The sequence below is a fragment of the Cervus canadensis genome, chromosome 9 (assembly GCF_019320065.1).
Source record: "Cervus canadensis isolate Bull #8, Minnesota chromosome 9, ASM1932006v1, whole genome shotgun sequence".
Taxonomy (NCBI): Eukaryota; Metazoa; Chordata; class Mammalia; order Artiodactyla; family Cervidae; genus Cervus; species Cervus canadensis.
Window position 1 is genome coordinate 79,001,636 of NC_057394.1, and position 20,112 is coordinate 79,021,747.

Consider the following 20,112-nt stretch of genomic DNA (forward strand, 5'->3'; position numbering starts at 1 on the left):
ACATTCCTAAAGGTAGCCTCATTGAGTAAATAGGAAAGCACATTTGCATCTTAATACACAACTTGAAGCCCCATTAGGGTTTTTTGTTTTATTACAGGCACAGTCTGTGCCCAGACTATATGCCAGGACCTGGCACATAATGGGTCCTCCATAATTACTTGTTGAATAAATGCAAATTGCCCTCAAGAAAAAAGTGTCAATCTTCCTTCTCTCTCTCAATTTCCCTACTATCTATCTGTTCCATCTCCTCTCTTCCGAAATTCTTCATGACCACAATGACCAGATTATTTGCCATTTGAACAAGCAACACTATTTTTCTGCTTAGGAATTTTTTCATTTTTAATTAAAGCATAATTTATCTATGGTAAATTGCACCCTCTTTACTGCACTGTTCTGCAAGTTTCAGCAAATGTAATCAAACTTGTGACCACCACCATCACAATCAAGATACAGAACAGTTCCACGGGCTCCAAAATCCCCCGGTTTACAAGTCAACCCTCCCCTTAACCCAGCCCCTGGCAACCAAGATCCGATTTCTGTTCCCACACTTACGTCTTTTCCATAATGTCATTTAAATGTAACTATACAGTGTGCAGACTCTACGCCTGGCTTCTTTCCCAAGCACAGTGCATCTGAGATTCATCATGACCTGGGGTCTATCAGAGTTCATTCCCTTCTATGGCTAAATACAATTCCACACTATGTACCACAGTTTGTTCACACCTTCCCCGGTTGAGGAATATTTGGGTTATTTCCAGATTGTGGCAATTATAAATAAAGCTACTTTTAGTATGTTTTTTACATTCACGTACAAGATTCTGTATAGAATTGGAATACTTCTGAGGATTCAAAAATGCTAAGACAGACAGAATGCCAAAGACACCAAGTATAGACTGGACATCTGAACACTCTCTTCAGAACACACTTCTCACCACCCAAGGTGATCTGGTTCTTATGCTTATTTGCCTGTGTATTATCAGCCTCCCCTTGTCCTATATAAGCTCCAGGAGAGCAGGCAAGCCCCACCCAACCATCCCATCTTCTGTTCACCACTCTCCTCTTGAGTCCACAACAGTAGCAGGCAAACCGCAGGGATTCAAAAGCACTTTTTTAAGAAATGAAGTTCACTCAACACTGGGAATTTATTTTCCACACTTGAACAGCATTTACCATTTCCAGGTGCTATTTTCAGTGCTTTGCTGCACTGAACCCATATAACAACCCTATGGCTAGATTTTGCTATCTTGTTTTTACAGATGAAGAAACTAAGGCAGAGAGACATTAAATAACTTCTGAAAGTATGAGGAAGAGCTGGAATGTAAATCCACAGTCCATGCTCTTAAGCTACCAGGCCAAGCTTCCACGGCATCATCAATTTTTAAAGTTGACAGGTTTAAAGTCTTGCTATTTTATTTCCTTATTACTTTACCTCTAGTGACATTACGCATCATTTCATACGATGTTCAGCTATTTGTACTTCTTTCATGCTGTGTATCTCTGAAGTGAAATTCTCTCTAACCATTCTCTTTAATGGCAAACATGGGAGACAAGCTATTTCCCCATTTTATCAAGCTAACATATTGAAGACTAATATTCCATCTACAAAGTACTAGATGAGATCCAAACACTTCCAATGTTATCACATTCTTGCATTTATTAATAAGAAACTGAAAAGAGAGACAGGCTTCAAATCTAGATAAAAGCAGATCCTTTCTGACATACAGGAAAGGAAGAATATCCATATATAGGACTCCATATATAGTATCCATATGTCTGACTCAACTGGCTGAGTCAGACAAGGCTTTGGTTGTACTGTTGTTGGAGGAGTGAACAGCATTTTTTTTTTTTAAATGAGCTCCAACATTCACTTGCAAGGCATGTCCTCTCTCCTTCTCCAGGGGCTATCCGGCCTATGATCTCATAACCTGGCTGCTTCACAACCTCTGCCACTTGCCTGGCAGGCGAAGGGCAACTGAGGACCCACTCATTTGAATTTAGAGCATCTTCTCCTGTTCATCTACCTGCCCAAGTATTAATATAACGCTGTAATACTCACAAGTTTGTTCCCTTCATTTCTAATCACAAATGGCTTATGTGAATATTCCAACACACCCTAGAAACATGCAACAAATCTAGAACGGGCAAGGAACACGTCCCCTTCTTTCTTTCCCCCTTGTCCTATGGCTCAATCTGCTCTACAGTGTGGACACTGGGCCAGGCAGTTCCAGGAGAATCCTTAAGTCTGCTTGAGCAGGTAGAGAGGGAGAATGCTTCCTGGAGGCTGGGGTTGGAGGGCGGCAAGTACAACTGGGAGACAGGACCAACACACTTTCTCAAACTGCTCTGCCAGACCCTGCTCAACCTCGCTGCTCCAAGTGTGTTTATTTCAAAGCAGCAGGGGTGCTCAAAGTTGCATACCTTGACCCCTTCCTTGTACCTTAGACCCTGGCAATGGACATGAGCATTCACAATGGGGGTGGCATATGACCCTTGTTTATCTGCGGGACTGTAGGCTGTAAACCTCAGGGATTGTCTGCTATCTGAAAGGAAGAAAGAAATCTTTCTCACAGCATCAGGGATAATGCGAGCATCCCCTGCAGCTCACAAGCCTGCACGGGTTGGGGGTAAGGAGCGGGTGGGACGAACTGAGAGAGCAGTACTGACACAGATCCGCTATCATGTGTAAAACAGATAGCTAATCGGAAGCTGCTGTATAGTACAGGATGCCCAGCCTGGTGCTCCATGATGACATAGCGGGTGGAGGGGGGTTTTGGAGGGAGGCTCTAGAGGGAGGGGCTACATATAGCGGATTCACACTGTTGTACAGTAGAATCTAACACAACATTGTAAAGCAATTATACTCCAATTAAAAAAAAAAAACTCAAAAACAGTCACTGCCGTATTAAAGATCTTGAAATTTAAAAAAGCAGCAGCCTGCACTGGGTCACTGTAAATGGGGCTGTTTCAAATTGCGTCTTTTCTGGAAGGTACATTTCTTTATCTTCCATCAGACGCATATAACCTTTTTTTCTGTCAAATGAACCAGATACCTAGAAGGATAAAGCTAAATATTTAACACCAAGGCAGCACAAGCAAAAAAAAAAAAAGTGTGTAACAACCAGAGAGCAAATAAATAAATGGCAAGGTGACTGCAAAAAAAAAAAAAAATTTCCAATTAAATGGAAAGGGATATACTTTCAAGTCCCAAGGCTTTTTGTTAAGAGTCTCCGTATTTCTTTTAGTTATATTATGTAATGAATAAGGCATTTTGATCACCATGTTTGGAATGTCTTAATCTCTATGGGAGAGATAAAGAAATGAAGATAAATAGAAAAATAAAAAAATATATTCCTCAGTTAGGAACCAACTTGGCCTAGAAACATGCAAGAAAAATAAATGATCTATGCTGGGGAGAATGGCTGGTTCTTCTATACAATCAAGATGAATGAATAATATTGCTTTAGTGGACTTGTAGGATTCCTCCAACATTTCACCAAAACTCGCAGAAAAATAGTACAAAACAAAACAAGAAACCTTAAGATTTCCAACAAAATTCAAGAATGCTTCCTTAAAGAGCAACATGGTAATATGTGTCTGAATAGCACCCAACCCACAATCCCAGGGTGGAAAGCTGGCCTGTAAGCATTTCTGGGATAGCACGGGGGCTTCACACATCACATCTGGATGATCAAAACTGACAACTTCCATAAGCAACAAAAATCAAACACTCCCAGAAAGCACAGACCTGAGTAAGGATGAATTTTAATGCACATGCTTTAAATATTTAAAACCACAGTTTAGAAATTCACTCTTAAATAGCATGAGCTGCTCAAACATCCATTTTAATCAAAGACTCTCAAAGAAATACCATAAGTCTCATGCTTCTTATCTTTTCAATAAAACAGCAGAAAAGCTAATTAGTCGCTTTCCATTTAGTGATTCACAGTCATATCCTCTTAAATACATGACCTGGTGCGTAAGTTTCAGGCACAAGAAACAGCCATGATGCTAACTGCTCCTCTAATGTGCGGTCCAGACAGGGGCCAGGAAGGATCCTGACCAGGAGTCCTGTCCCAGGACGACTCCTCTGAACCGGCCACGCTTCAAGGCTGACGGGGCACCTTTACACACTGACTACCCTCCTTCCGACCACAGAAATAGGATCCAGCTGATTGTTAGGGCCTCTTCTGAACTAACACGGAAGAGTCCAGGTTAGAAGTGCCCAATGAGGACCTAGATGAGAAAACACAGCCTATTGCAAACCATAGTATCCTGCACCTCCAGGGGCCTGGGAAGAAAGAGAATTCCAGGGAGATAAAACAGCACAGATCAATGGAATCACTGGCGGCAGACCCCTGAACAGTAACAACAAGCATCTGAAGTCAGGGAGCTGCCGGGAGCCAACACACGAGACCCTACCCATGACAAGGTCATGAGGAGAAAGCCTGACAGGCAAGGTGGATCAGGTTTTCAGGGGTTCCGAAAAGCTGCCCCCGGCGTTCACCTTAAAGATGATATCTGTCTTTCTGATGCTTGCTTCAATAGACTACTCCCTAATTTCTGTGACACAGGCAGAAGGCCTTCCCTGATCTCTTTCCAAATAAGAATCAATTTAGAACTTTAATCAATAAGTTTCCCAGGTGGTGGTATTTTATGAGATTATCCAGGGTGAAAGGAGTGCTTTAATTTAAACTCCTTTGCTGGTATTTTAGTTTGTTTGGCAAATGCATCTATGCCCTTGGTACTAATATGCGTGACTGCTTATAATACCCTAATCACAAAACAGCATAAAGAACCTGATCATATAAAGGCCCTAATAGACATAGAGCCCTTCGGGGAGTGAGAAAGCCCTATTAGAAAACACAAGAAAAATTATTCTTAAAGTGGCTATTGGGTTAACATTTGCTTGCTGTGTTTTTGCTCTTAATGTGCTAAGGTTGTGTTATAGAAACCATTGTTAATATAGTTATAGATCTAGAAAAATAAGAGCTTAGCCCTAGTGTGGTAACAATGAAACAGTTGTTAATTATTAGCCAGGAGTGCTAGGCAGGGGCTGCCTCACCAAAGTCGCAGAGTCAGTGTGGGGTAAACTTTTTAGATAAACTCAACTGACAACTTCTGCAGAAGGATTAATTTTTGCTTTAACAAGGTTATACTTCTACTCTGTACTGCTGCCCTATGGGACTGCTACCTTTCAGTTAAGGTCACCACAGAAACAGAAAATAGGTTTACATTCATCTGACTTGCACAAAATGTTAATAGGCCCCAAGGCCAGAAGATAATGTACAAGACCCTCATAAACAAAGATGTATGCAGAAAACACCCTGGTTTCGTGAAGAACAAGCTGATGTAATGCTAAACTATCCTCCCCTTAGAAATGTACTAACTTAGGGTATAAAGGTACGGTAAAAAATAAAGCATTGCTAGACCCTGCAAACACCCCGGTCGGTCTGGTCACTCTCTCTCTCTCTCTCTCTCTCTCTCTCTCCCCCTCGCAGACTTGGCCCTATCAAGGCTGGTCTCACTTGTCTTCTCTTGCCGACGCCGTTCATCCTGAGGGTACCCCCTGGATCCTGCCAAGGCTGGACCCCGGCAGGGAGCTATGATAACGTTACAAGAAGTAATTATTTTCACCTTGAATTCCATATTTTAATAGACTATCAAGTCAAGTATGAGAATACATTCATTTTCCAAACACACAATAATTCATACATATACATATATTACCCAAATCTCTAAAGACTATACTTCTGCAAGATGAATATAGAGATGTTAAGAAGATTAAGGGGTCCAGGATGGGCCACCAAAGAACACAAGGGTGGGCTCAGGCCCGGAGATGAGCTGGTTCAGACGGGAGCAGAACAGGATGGGGTGGGAGCCAGATTCAGTGAGAAACAGGCAACTGCCGGTCCTGCTTGGGTTGAGTGACCCTCAATAGGGTCACTCAACAGGACCTTCTACAGGCCCTAGGCTCTCTCTTCGCCAGAGAAGGGGGAGGCTATTTCTTCCTTGTTTGTCTCTAAGAGCAAAGAAACCTTCCCAGAAGCACCGCTGGGCTACCCCTGAAAGGGCAGGGGAACGGGGCCCTGGTGACTAGATGGCAACATCAGAAGTCACTGAGTCAGCGGGCCGGGGGCATGGACGGAGAACAAAGTTAGGCTACACAAGCAAAGAGAAAAAAGATGTGACTGCTGGGCAGCGAATAGCAACGTCCTGTTCGGCATTTAGGGGGAAACCCAAGGGGAAGAAAGTTGCACAGTACCCTAGTGGGCAGCTTCTTCTTCTAAGCCTTTTACCTCTATAACCAAATAAAAGTTCAACATCTTAAAACTACTGTTTCTATGCAGCATATTTAAAGAAAACTGAAGCAAAGTGTGAAGATTTTAATGATTTCAGTGATGATCTAAAGCTACAAACTCACTGAAAAGATCTATGGAGGGACTTCTCCGTTTAAATTTAAATTTAAAATTTACAAGATCTGGGATTAACAGATACACACTTCTATACATAAAACAGATAAACAACAAAGACCTACTGTGAAGTACAGAAAACTGTAGTCAATATATTGTAATAACTTATAATGGAAAAGACTCTGAAGAAAGATTATATATATATAACACTAATTGAAGCACTTTGTTCACCTGAAACACAGCACTGTAAATCAACTTCACTTCAATCAAAAAGTAACATTACAAAATATCGAGACAGAAATAGAGAGACCCCATGGACCATATACCCCGCCAGGCTCCTCTGTCCATGGGATTCTACAGGCAAGAATACTGGCGTGGGTTGCCATTTCCTTTCCCAGGGCATCTTCCCAGCCTAGGAATCGAACTTGTATCTCTAACGTCTCCTGCATCGGGAGGCAGGTTCTTTACACTAGCACCACCTGGGAAGCCCAAAATAAATAAACAGTAGTACTATCGCATCACTGAAGTAAAAACATGTGCAAGACTCAGTGATACATGCTTGAGAGGGCCACAGAAGGGGTCCTGCCTGCAGACTTGAGGACGAGTTTTGCTACTGTTTGCTCTGGCCAGTGCTCACCAGCACCCATGGCAGAGGACCTGCGTCTGCACCTGACTCCGCTCTGAGCACCCTCCACCTTTCCCTGCTCCACGCTCTGCCCATCTGAGCCTCAGGCCCGCCTCCCCTCTGCTTCGTGGTCACGCTTCTCTCCACTCCAGAATCTGCACAGCTCATCAACACCGAATAAATCTCTAGCCTCTGTTCCAGGGACCAACTCCCTACCTAGGAAGGCACTGGTGAAAGCATCCCCTGGGCATCTTTAAATGACTGTCTATCATCAGATAAAACAAGGAGCTATTACTCCGGGCCAAGTGCCAGGACATGGAAACAGTTTCATTTTTGGAAGAACAGGTGACTCAGCACGGTTCCTCTCCAACACCATCTCCAGGCTGCATGTTCCTGGAGAGCGGAGTCTAGGCTCAGCGGAGTCTCAGCAGTCCACAGAGGTACCTGGATGAACACGGTCTACCAGGTTAATGGGACTAGATTAGTCTGGGGCAGGAAGAAGCAGGGTTGCAAGACACTGGTATCATTACTAGAGAGCCATAACATGCAGACCGTAATATGCGCAGTTCACACCTGCCGAAACCAAGTTCCCCACATAAGCAGAGCCACAGGCCAGTGGCCCACACTTCCTCCACCGGCAGCTCACTTCCACCCTTTCTAATCCCACGGCTTGTGGTTCTTTCTACAGGTGCCTGTCTCTCAGCCTGCCTCACTCTGCTTCGTTCACAGAGCCTGGCTGCTCTTCAAGGCAGGGTCCTTGCCTTTCAGCATCATACATCCCTTTTCCAGGCCTTCCGCATATCAGGTGCTCAATAAAACTTAGCTGGATCCCAGATAAATCCTCGTGATTTCTGATGGGGAGATGGGCAAGCACTGCCATCCAAGCCATGAGTGTGAATTCTCACCCCGCTGCGGCCGCGGAGCTGGCACTACCCGCTCCAAGAGCTCCCACAGGCATCTGGACCCTACGGTGGGCTGTCCAAGGGGTCCCACTGACATTATGTTCATGGCTAAACCCTCACCAATGTCCAAGAAGCTCTGCTGCCCAAACCAGATTAACTCACTCACTGCGTATGTACCAAGCATCTACTTTGTGCCAAGGTGGTCAGGTGCTAGGAAGAGAGGGACTAAGATGGGTGTCCTGATTGCACAAAAGCCCTTCTGGTCCACAGGCTGTGTCCATCCCCGTGGCCTCGCGGGTTGCACCAGCAACAGGGAAATGGTGCTCATGCCCTCTAACATCCCCCTTCATTCCACACACCCTGCTGGTCATGAACTGGGTGCCTGTAACTCGTCTGTATTCCTCGGCTCCTCTCTCGGGATCCTCACCGCTTTCCACCTGGCACGACTATTTTCTACATCCCTGTCTTTTCTTCTCGACTTTGAGCCCTTTTGAGGGGGAGCACTGGCTCCTGGTTCAGCCCATCTCCACCCCTTACAGTCACCCCAACACAAAGAGCAAGGTGGCTACATCCATCCGTGTCCTCCCACACAGACTCTCCTACTGGGACTCCCTGCCAGGCCCCCGTGGGCCCCCAAAGAGGTGTCTCTGGATTAGAAGAGCCAAGCCCCATCGCACAGTGACCCAGATTCACTGACTCCTCCATTCCCATCACCCATAAACTGAATCCACGCTTCTTCCACGTCTGTTCCTCCCACCCCTTTCTAGAATTTGCTGGGGGGCGGGCGGAGGGTGTTTTCCTGGGTGCAGGAAGCTGGAGATGAGCTCTGTACTGAGGCCAATTTTTTTTTTAAATGTCTTAGCCACATACCTGACCTACCAGCGCTTCCCTAACATTTCCTTACATATGTATCCCTTTTCTGAAAAGGTGTCACTAACCTGGCCTCAATTTGGTACGCTTCTTTTTGAGGTTTTAGGCACAAAGCGAATTCATCCCTGAAGGCCACAATCACCAAGCAACGACTTGCCTGCGGCTGCCTGGATCCTCTGCCTCCTTTTCAAAACCAACAGTTGACCCAGCGAGCAGCACCACAACCCCCCAGCGCCCTCCCAGCCTCCAAGATTGCACAACACAGGCCCAGCGGAGCATCTTAAATTACAGGGAATCAATATAAATCTCCCTCAGCAAACACATCTAAGCCGAGGAAACTGTCGACAGGAGGCATTTGCATCTCTTGATTGGAATCTGGTCCAAAAACCCATTGAATCCAAGTACGGCAAAGCTGTTTTACAAACAATCGCTTCTGATTACAAGGGGAGTTGCGTGAGCCACATCTCAGAGCTGGAAAGGGGCTTGTTCTTATATTAAACTAATATTTTAGGCACGGAGCTTACATCACTTGAAAGTACATTCAATTCAGGGGGGAAATGCAACTTCCATTTCCCCGCTAAATTATTCAAAACCCTCTCTAATTTTCGGTGCACATAAATACACTTCCCTTTAATAAAAACGCTCCTCTGAGGAACACCTCTGGTCTTTTGTCTCCCTCTTCGAAGAGCTGATAATTAATGGACTTCTAACATTTTTTGGTATGAAAAGTGTTAATTATATTCTTGGAAATAACTGTCCGTATTCAGCAAATTCTTTGGACTTGATCGGCTCTCTGAAAGCTTTGTTAGCGGCTCTGAATAGTCAGACTTTCATCTTTTTCCTGGTTGATATCTGTGCTCACAAATCCATTTCTCTAATTTGCCGTTTTCTCCTAAATGAATCTGTGATGTCTCCGGTGGGGACAGACACTGAAAGGTAAAGCAATTCTTAAAAGGTGGCCACTACCACGTACAACACCTTTGCGTACAACACTTCTGCCCCATCCCAGTTCTCGTGTTAGTCACTCAGTCGTGTCTGACTCTCCATGACTCCGTGTGCTGCAGTCCGCCAGGCTCCAGGCAATCTTCCTGATCCAGGGATAGATCCCAGGTCTCCTGCACTACAGTGCGGGATTCTTTACAGACAGGCAGATTCTTTACCATCTGAGCCACCAGGGAAGCCCATTTGCTTTACAACACTTCTGTCCCACACCAGTTTCTAAGAAGACATTTGCAGACACACAGAGACAGGTGACCATGTGGCCAAGCAGGTACAGAGCTCCTCTCACTTGACACTATAAGTTGAGTCTCCGTTCTCTGACGGCAGCAGCCTCATGCTCTTTATTTTCAACATAAAATGGAAAACATACAATTGAATATCATTCAGTCATAAAAAGAAGGAAATCTGCCATCTGTAACACCATGGATAGATCTGGAGGGCATATATGCCCTACTTTGGTTAAAATCCATTCATCTCCTGATGAACTTGCTTCCATGACTTGGCTATTTGTAAACAACGCTGCGTTGAACACTGGGGTGGAGATACATTTTCACAACAGAGATTTTGTTTCCTCTGGATAAATACCAAGAAGTGCAAATGCTGGGTTACACGGCAGTCCTGGTTTTAATTTTTTGAAGAACCTGAATACTGTTTCCCATAGTTGTTGCACTAATTTGCATTCCCACCAACAGTGTACAAGGGTTCCCTTTCTTCCATGTCCTTGCCAACACCTGTCACTTCTTGTCTTTGGGTAATGGCCATTCTTACTGGTGTGACGAGGTCTTTTATTGTGGTTTTGATTTTAATTTCCCTGGTGACTCGTGACGCTGGGCACCCTTCCCTATGTCTGTTGGCCATTTGTAAAATCTTTGGAAAACTGTCTATTCAGAGTCTCTCTCCATTTGTTAATTGAGTTGTTTGTTTGCTTTTCTGTTAAGTTGTATGAGTTTTTAAAATATATTGTGGATTATACATCAATTACGTTGTTATTCAGTGACCCAGTCATGTCTGACTCTTTGCGACCCCATGGACTGCAGCACACCAGCCCTCCCTGTCCCTCACCATCTCCCGGAGTTTGCCCAAGTTCAAGTCCATTGCATCAGTGATGCCATCCAATCATCTCATCCCCTGAAGCCTTCTTCTCCTTCTGCCCTCAATCTTTCCCAGCATCAGGGACTTTTCCAATAAATAAATTATACTCCAATATAAACAGAATTTTAATAAAGTAAATAATAAACAGAATCTGCACATATCCTCACTTGGCCCCTCCAGTCCCAGAAGCAGAGGGATTCCCGACACCTGGGGTCTTCTGGGATTCCTTCCTGTCTTGTCAGGGTCTTTATCCTCCATTGATCTCATCTTCTACACCAGAGGCTCTCAGTGTTGCCTACATATGGGAATCGCCTGTTCATTTTCAAAACGGCTGATGCCTGGGTCCCCTCCCTCATCCCCGCAATGCCCTGACTTAGCTGTTAGGGGGCGGCGGGGGGTGGGGGGGTGGTTGTTTGGACGGCAGGTCCCTACTGATCGGCCAATGGTAAAGCTCTCTATGCCCCAGGTAAGGAACACAGACTCCCAGCCACAGTGGCCTCAAGACGTGTGTGTGCCTATCTGTGCTTACGTGCAGGTAAAATCCAAGAACACACAATTTACCATTCTGACCATTTTTAAGTGTATGGTTGGTTCTGTGGCACTGAGTACATTCATGCTTCTCTGTGAGGGGAAGCACCCTCTGTGATGTGCTTCTTATGGAGGGAGTAACTGTGTGGCTTTTAAATGTTTATAAATCGGGGACATTTCACATAAAAATGCAGATGTCTGGAATCTGGCAACAGAAAGGTAACACGGCCTCCCAGCCACAGTTGCCTGGGACCTGACGGCTGCCGTTCAGGCAGAGTATGGGTCTCAGAGTCACTGGGATTCCACCCCCCACCTCCACCACTGCCCCTAAGTTACTCCCAGCCTGGTCCCCACAGACAGGAGTTACCTTTGTCCATCACCAGGGTCAAGCCTCCGCACCCTGAAAACATCCTTGGTCTTCTGATCCACGTCTCTTGGTAGCTCTCCCTTCTCTCCCTCACCTCCCATTCACTTCCTAAAGCCTTGAATCTCAGCTTTCTCCCTTCTCCTGCAGTTCCCCCAGCCAAGATCACCGACCTCAAACCGCACACCCCAGGGACACAGCGCCATCGCCTGACTCCCTAAGCTGCATTGGACGCACTCGAATACTGAGCCTTTTCGGAGCCCCTGTTTTCCACTCCCACCCTCCCCACCTCCTGTTCTTCTCAGCTGGCTTCCATCCTTGGCCCATGGCAAGGGAAGACTCACCATGACCTGCTGGCCAGCAAGTCCAAACAGCGGATTCCTCTGGACTCGACGAGAGTCTGAGAGAAAGAGTCTGAGTTCTCGCCTCTGTCACTTAGGAGCTGTGCTTTGGGGCCGGTTATTTAGCCTAAGCTCCAGTATCTTCACCTAAACAATGGGGGTAATCATTCCCACCCCAAAACCCTGTAGGAGGGCCGAGAGGAGGTATACAAAGCCAGACGCTTATAGCCCAGCTGTCCTTGGGAACTCTCCGAGGTGACAGAAATGGTCCACACCTGCACTGCCCAAGGCGGCCGCAACCTCCAGGTGGCTACTGAGGACTCGAAATGTACCTAGTGTTACTGAAGAATTAAACGTTTACTTCTATGTAATGTTCAGTTCAGTCGCTCAGTCATCTCCAACTCTTTGCGACCCCATGGACTGCAGCACGCCAGGCCTCCCTGTCCATTACCAACTCCTGGAGTTCACTCAAACTCATGTCCATTGAGTCAGTGATGCCATCCAACCATCTCATCCTCTGTCATCCCCTTCGCCTGCCTTCAATCTTCCCCAGCATCAGGGTCTTTTCCAATGAGTCAGTTCTTCGCATCAGGTGGCCAAAGTATTGGAGTTTCAGCTTCAGCATCAGTCCTTCCAATGAATATTCAGGACTGATTTCCTTTAGAATCGACTGGTTGGATCTCCTTGCAGTCCAAGGAACTCTCAAGAGTCTTCTCCAACCAGTAATGTTAATTAATTTTAAATTTAATAATTACATGGGGCCAATGGCTCCCTACTGGATGGACAAACGCGAAGACAGCATCAGTGAACAGCTATTACTACTGTCAGAGGAACAAAGGGAACAATCATAATAAACTCCTCCAGCTTCAACTTCCCACCTAAGCCTCCAGCTCTGAGGAACAGACTCAGACTAGTTGAGAGCTGGTCCCGTGAGAGAACTCTATGCTCAAAATTCATCTGGGGACACGGGAAACATTTCGGAATTGTCTGTCCAGCTTATTCATTTATTTGGCTTCGCCGGGTTTTAGTTGCAGCATGCAGGATCTTCATTGTGGTCTGGGATTGTTTCTTTTTTAGTTTAGCTTGCAAGATCTTTAGTTGCAGCTTATGGGATATAGTTCCCCCAACAGGGATGGAACCCGGGCCCCCTGGATTGGGAGCTTGGAGTCTTAGCCACTGGACTACCAGGGAAGTCCCCTGTCCAGGTTTTTGCACCTGGTGAGAAAGTGGGCTGTGACCACCATCTCAGGGACGGTCAGGAGACAGCATCACTTCAGTCAAGTGAGGACCCCAGCTGCAAGGCACACCTCCGGGGCCTGAGCCTGGGAAACCCGTTCCTCCCACCAGAAGCAGAACCCGGGACCCAGCACAAAGGTTCTCCATCCTGTACCTGTTAACACCCCTCTGTGCTCCTCCCATCCTGTGACAGCCACAGTCCACGTACCCACAGACACCTCTACGTGGACCCCCCCCCCAGGACATCACCAGCTCTAAACTGAGCCCTGGGTCTCCACCTTCCTCACAAGGCCCCCTCCCTCTCCTACCCCACCTTCCCAAAGGACAGCTTGAGGCATCTTAGACAACATCCCAAGTCCAAATTCAGCTGCTTGTGACCCAAATAACTTCTCACACTGTGAAAAGAAATCTTGGAAGTCATTGTCTTCCATCCTCTTATAAATTAAGAAACTAAACGATGTCAAGAGAAGGTATATTTGTCAGAGGCTCTAGAGAAACAGAACCAACAGGATTTGTGTGTGTGTGTGTGTGTGTGTGTCTCTGTGTATGTGTGTGTGTGCATGTCAGCATGTGTGTGTCTGTGTGTCCATATCTATGTGTGTCTGTGTGTGTCTATATGGCTGTGTGTTCACGTGTGAGTCTGCGTGTATGTGTCCATGTGTCCATGTCTGTGTGTGTGTGTGTGCGCGTGTGTGTAGAGAGGAATTTTAATGAACTAGCTCACATAATCATGGAGGCTGGCAAATCCCAACTCTGCAGGGTAGACCAGCAGGCTGCAGAAGAGCTGACGCTGCAGCATAAACCCACAGGCCATTTGCAGGTAGAATTCCTTTTTGCTGGGGCTGAAGGGGAAGGGAGCAGGGGAGCAATCTTTTGTTCTGTCCAGGTCTTCAACTGATTGGATGAGGCCCCCTCACAGTAGGGAAGGCAATCTGCTTTACCCGAAGTCCACTCAGTTAAACGTCAATCTCATTCAAAAACACCTTCACAGAAACATCCAGAATGATGTCTGACCAAGTATTTGGGCACCATGGTCCAGCCAAGGTGACACAGAAAATTAACCATTACAGAGGGTAACTGACTTGACCAAGGACACTGATTAAAATCTGGAGAAAATCTAAGATAAGCTTTTAGAAATACAGTAATATAATGTCCTCTATTGATAAGATAGTTTAAAACACAAAAAGCAAATTCAGATAACCATTTTATCCAGCATAAGAATAAGCAGTGCATGCTCAGTCGCTAAGTCGTGTCCAACCCTTTAATGATCGCATAACCGCAGCCCGCCAAGCTCCTCTGTCTATGGGATTCTCCAGGCAAGAATGCTGGAGTGGGTTGCCATTTCCTTCTCCAGGGGATCTTCTGACCCAGGGATCGAATATGCATCTCCTGTATTGGCAGGAGGATTATTTACCACTGAGCCACCAACTATTAACATCTATAATCATAATAACAATATAATACGCAGACAACATTTCTTGAGTTACCAAGAATCACACTGCATGCTGTCTGCTTTGTATACACTATCACATTCAACCATCACACAAACCTATGGTGCTGTGGTATAGTTCTGCATCAATGCTGGGTTTTATCTGCAAACAAATAAAACTTTGTGTAGCACACGTATATAGCCAGACTCAACGAAGCAGCTGAATTGCGATAACTTTTTTTTCTGTCTAAAAATCAAAACCATGACATGAGGCACCGACATCTGGGAAGATATCTACATCCTTCGGAACACAACAGTCTAGTACTTCTAGGTTCCTGGCGTCAATATCAACTCTGAGAGGGTGACTGTGCATCAGCTCTTTGGAATCTCCTCCCAATCCAGAGCATTGCTCAGCCATTCCAAAGTAAACCAGAGTTGCACATTCGCTAATCTTGGTTTATTCCGTTACCTCAGACAACAGTCACTACCAAAATCCACAACCCCTTATCCACAGCCCTGAATACCAAAGGTCTCAAAACTAAAGGTTGTTCTCACAATTCATCTGACAGCAAAACCTTACCTAAACCGATAGGAAGCCATATAAATAGTTCTTTTTTTCACAATGTCCCACTTAGTGAGAATGTCCATATGTTTTCCTTCAGAAACACAAATGTATTTGATTACAGGATGTTGCCCCAGATTCTACTGGGAATGTCATGTTCTATATGGTAGAGGCACAACCCAGAAATCTCAGAAAGATACAAATCCCTGCACATATTTGATCCCAAGAGTTTTACAGGAAGTATTAAGGACCTATATTATCCTCATTTTACAAATGAGGCCACCCAGGTTCAAAAAGAACCCAAATATAGCTTCATTAGACGCCAAAATGAGTAACTGCTGTTCCATATCTGAAAGGTGCTCCCAATTGCAATGACGAATATGAGCTGCAAACCACCAGGGGAGCCCCTTTACGTGACACTGGAAGCCATGAGAGGAAAGTGCAAAAGCTGGCTTAAAACTCAACATTCAGAAAACAAAGATCATGGCATCCAGTCCCCTCACTTCATGGCAAATAGATGGGGAAACAATGGAAACAGTGAGAAACTTTATTTTGGGGGGCTCCAAAATCAATGCAGATGGTGACTTTAGCCATGAAATTAGAAGACACTTGCTCCTTGGAAGAAAAGTTATGACCAACCTAGACAGCATATTAAAAAGCAGAGACATTACTTTGCCAACAAAGATCCATCTAGTCAAAGCTATGGTTTTTCCAGGGGTCATGTATGGATGTGAGAGTTGGACTATGAAGAAAGCTGAGTGCCGAAGGCACTGATGCTTTTGAACTGTGGTGTTGGAGAAGACCCTTGAGAGTCCCTTGGACTGCAAGGAGATCCAACCAGTCCATCCTAAAGGAGATCAGTCCTGAATATTCATTGGAAGGACTGATGTTGAAGCTGAAACTCCAACACTCTGGCCACCTGATGGGAAGAACTGACTCATTGGAAAAGACCTTGATGCTGGGAAAGATTGAAGGCAGGAGGAGAAGAGGACGATAGAGGATGAGATGGTTGGATGGCATCACCAACTCGATGGACATGAGTTTGAGTAAGCCCAGGGAGTTGGTGATGGATGGGGAAGGCTGGTGTGCTACTATCCATGGGGTCGCAAACAGTCAGACACGACTGGGTGAGTGAACTGAACTGAACCCTGTTTTGTGGACAGGAAGTTAGACACACTAAGAAGACAGATAATTTGCTTCAATACATCTGGTCTCATCAAAACCAGATGCAGAACTCTCATAAAGACCCCTTTTTGTCTATACTAGAAAGAAACCAAAATTTCCACCAAAAGAAGTTAAGGGAGGGACATGTTTGGAATCTGAGTCTTTTCCCCCAAGATCCTCAACTACGTGAAATTTCAAAAACCACTGCAAATCCAGCACCTTTCCCCTCATTTATTCATTCGAACATCTTTCCCTCCTTTCTAAGCAGAATGAAGGCTCCATTCAGAATCCAGCAAAGTTCACATGATTACTTAGCCATCATCAGCATCAAGTCAAGGGCACCACATGGCAGAAACAGCCCCTGATGAGTGGAAGCCTTTGTCCCAGGGAACAATAAAAGAGGAAAACCAAACTCTGTCATCAGGGCCATAAAATATGGGGCTGGAAGTGAGGAAGGAAAGAAAGTGGGTCAGAGGCCAGACAGGCAAGAGGGGGAAGAAAGATGGAGGGAGTTCAGAGCAAAGAGAAAGCCCAAAGCCCATATGAGGATGCCCGCAGCCCAGCCTGCAGGCCTTATGACCAGGGACCAGTCTTTCAGCTCCAGTCACTGGTGCATGAATATTCCAGCTTCATTCACAGACACCAGCTGGTTCTCCCCTTCTTATTCATTTCCTTTCCTTATTCCTTCCTTATTTCCTTTCCTTAAAATGCTTTCCATAAAATCACTAGTGACTTGGGGGCTTCCCTGGTGGTTCAATGGTTAAGAATCAGCCTTCCAATGGAGTGGATGTGGGTTTGATCCCTGGTCACTTTGGCCACTTGATGTGAAGAACTGACTCATTGGAAAAGACCCTGATGCTGGGGAAGACTGAGAGCAGGGGGAGAAGGGGATGACAGAGGACAAGATGGATGGATTGCATCACCAACTCAATGAACAAGAGTTTGAGTAAGCCCCGGGAGTTGGTGATGGACAGGGAGGCCTGGAGTGCTGCAGTTCATGGGGTCACAAAAAGTCAGGTACAACTGAGCAACTGAACTGAGCTGAACTGATCCTAGTGGGTGTGAAGTCTCACTGTGACTGGATTTGCATTTCTTTGAGATCAGTGATGTTACCCATTCCTTTGATTTTGGCTCTTTTTTTTAAAACAACATTTTTTTAATATTTTATTTTTTTGGCTGTGCTGGGTCTTCATTGCTGCTTACAGGCTTTCTCCAGTTGCAGCAAGCTGGGGCTACTCTCTACTTGCGGTGTGTGGGGAGGTGGTCTACAACAGTTACAGCTTGCAGGCTCCACAGTGTGGGCCCAGGGGTTGTGGTGTCTGGGCTTAGTCACCCTGCAGCATATGGGATCTTCCCGGACCGGGGATCGAACCCATGTTCCCTGCCCTGACAGGCAGATTCTTAAACACTGGACTACCAGGGAAGTCCCAAATGTTGACTTCTGACTGCTTTTGACTTTGGCATCTGCCCCCCAGCCTGAGCCCCCAGAAACTTTTCCACTTCACTCTCTTCATGACTCTGGACTCTGTGTGCCAGTGGGATCTTCTGTTCCTGCCCACCTAAAGGTACTAATTTCTTGGCCCAGACACAGCAGATATTTATCATGGTCATCAGGACTGGCCTCCTCTGTCACAGCCAAGACTGATTCACTGCGTAAGAATCCATTCCTGACCCCAAGAAGAGACTGAATCCTCGGGGCAGGCTGGGAACCAGGACTGGGAACCAGTCCCCTGGTTGCCTCCTTCCTTCCAGGTAGACAGAGAACCAGACCTATTCATACCCATCAGACCTTGTAATGATGCTCCAGGGCCAGACAAGCCCTGGACCCCAACGCTGGCATCTGCCAGACAGGTCCTCACAGAGCCAGACTTCTCAAAGAGGCAGGGCCATGACCACAGCTAGAAAAATGCAAGGGACACAAGTGGTCAGCAGGCAGAAGGCCCACTGGCAAGTGCCAGTCAAGGTCACACTGCCCTTGCCCAGACAAGAATGTCGTCAGGCAGGGCAATGTTCCCAAAGCTCCAGGGGAACAATTCTGAGAGGCTTTACTTTTCATTCCATTTGTTTTTGATTTTTTTTTTATTAAGGTAAAACTTGCATACAGTAGCATGCAACCCTTTGAGTGTGTAGTTCAGCAAGTTTAACAAACACATACAGCACACGTGTCTCTACCACAACCAACATATAGAACAGCTCCAGCCCCCAGGATTTCCTCTGCTCCTCACACTCAACCCTCTCCACAACCCAGCTCCTAGAAACCACTTATCTATTCTCTGTTCTATAGTTTCACCTTTTCCAGAATCATACACTATGTAGGTTTTTAAGACTTTCATTTTGGTTAATTTGAGACTGATCCATCTCGTTTCAGGTGACCATAGTTTGTTTCTAATTTTTATTTTTTAATTGTGGCAAAATCCATGTGACATAACATTTACCATTTTAACCACGTTTAAACGTACAGTTCACTGGCATTAGTATACAGTTGGCTAGTATTAGTACTGGAGAAGGAAATGGCAACCCACTCCAGTATTCTTGCCTGGAGAATCCCAGGGACGGCAGAGCCTGGTGGGCTGCCGTCTGTGGGGTCACACAGAGTCAGACACGACTGAAGTGACTTGGCAGCAGCAGCGGTATTAGTACATTCACAATGTCGTGAAGGTACTTACTTACCCACCATTATTGGTAACTTTACTTTTAAAGTCTGGCCTCATTAAACGCTTACGTTTGAACTTTAATTCCACTCAAGGTCCCTTGAGAATAATGTGAACGTTTGACAGCACATTCTGTTGGCAAGACTATGAGTAAGTCAAGATATGTCCAGGCTGCCAGCAAAGCCTTGGCCCCTGTCTGCTGCCTCACTATTTTTAGAGCCATTTGCACTCTTAAGAGTGTCCTGGTTTGGATGATAAACCATGGCCACACTTGCCATAGGAAAAGAGTTTGTCTCTGACATTCCTGGAGACCAAATTTTTTTTTTTTAATGTTCAAATAAAAACCTTATGGTCTATCAAATTACAACTGTCAGAATTATAGGGGCTTCCTTGGTGGCCCAGTGGTTAGGACTTCCAGTGCAGGGGGTGCAGGTCCGATTCCTGGCCAGGAAGCAAAGATCCCACGTGCCTCCTGGCCAAAAAACCGAAACATAAAACAGAAGCGGTAACAAATTCAACAAAGACTTTAAAAATGGCTCACATTAAAAAATATTTAGGAAAAAAAAAAACAGAAAAAAATACAGATACATTAACCTTTGACCCAACAATCTCATTCCTGAGGTTTTAATCTTACGATAGGGACACCTGCACATGAGCTTTGTGAAGTATCACAGTAGTGTTTGCAGAAGAAAGAACATCAGAAACTATCCAAGGGGCCATCCACAGCAGCAGGTCACAGAAACCATGGTGTATCTGCTGACTCCTCCCCAAAGAATCACTGCGCAGCTGCAGAAGGAGCAGAGACGCTCTCTGTGTTCTGATACGGATAGAGCTTGAGGACACACACTTAAGTGAGGGAAACACTGAAGGACAGTATGTATGAATTCAGGGCTACCTTTTGTGTAGAAAGGGGCTGGTGGGGAGACTATATATATATAT

At 45.5% G+C, this 20,112-nt stretch overlaps 1 protein-coding gene across 3 annotated transcripts in view; it reads right to left on the reverse strand.

The window, feature by feature from the left end:
* MTUS2 (microtubule associated scaffold protein 2) overlaps nucleotides 1–20,112 on the reverse strand; it is a 371,881-nt gene that overhangs the window by 256,341 nt on the left and 95,428 nt on the right. The window lies entirely within an intron of this gene.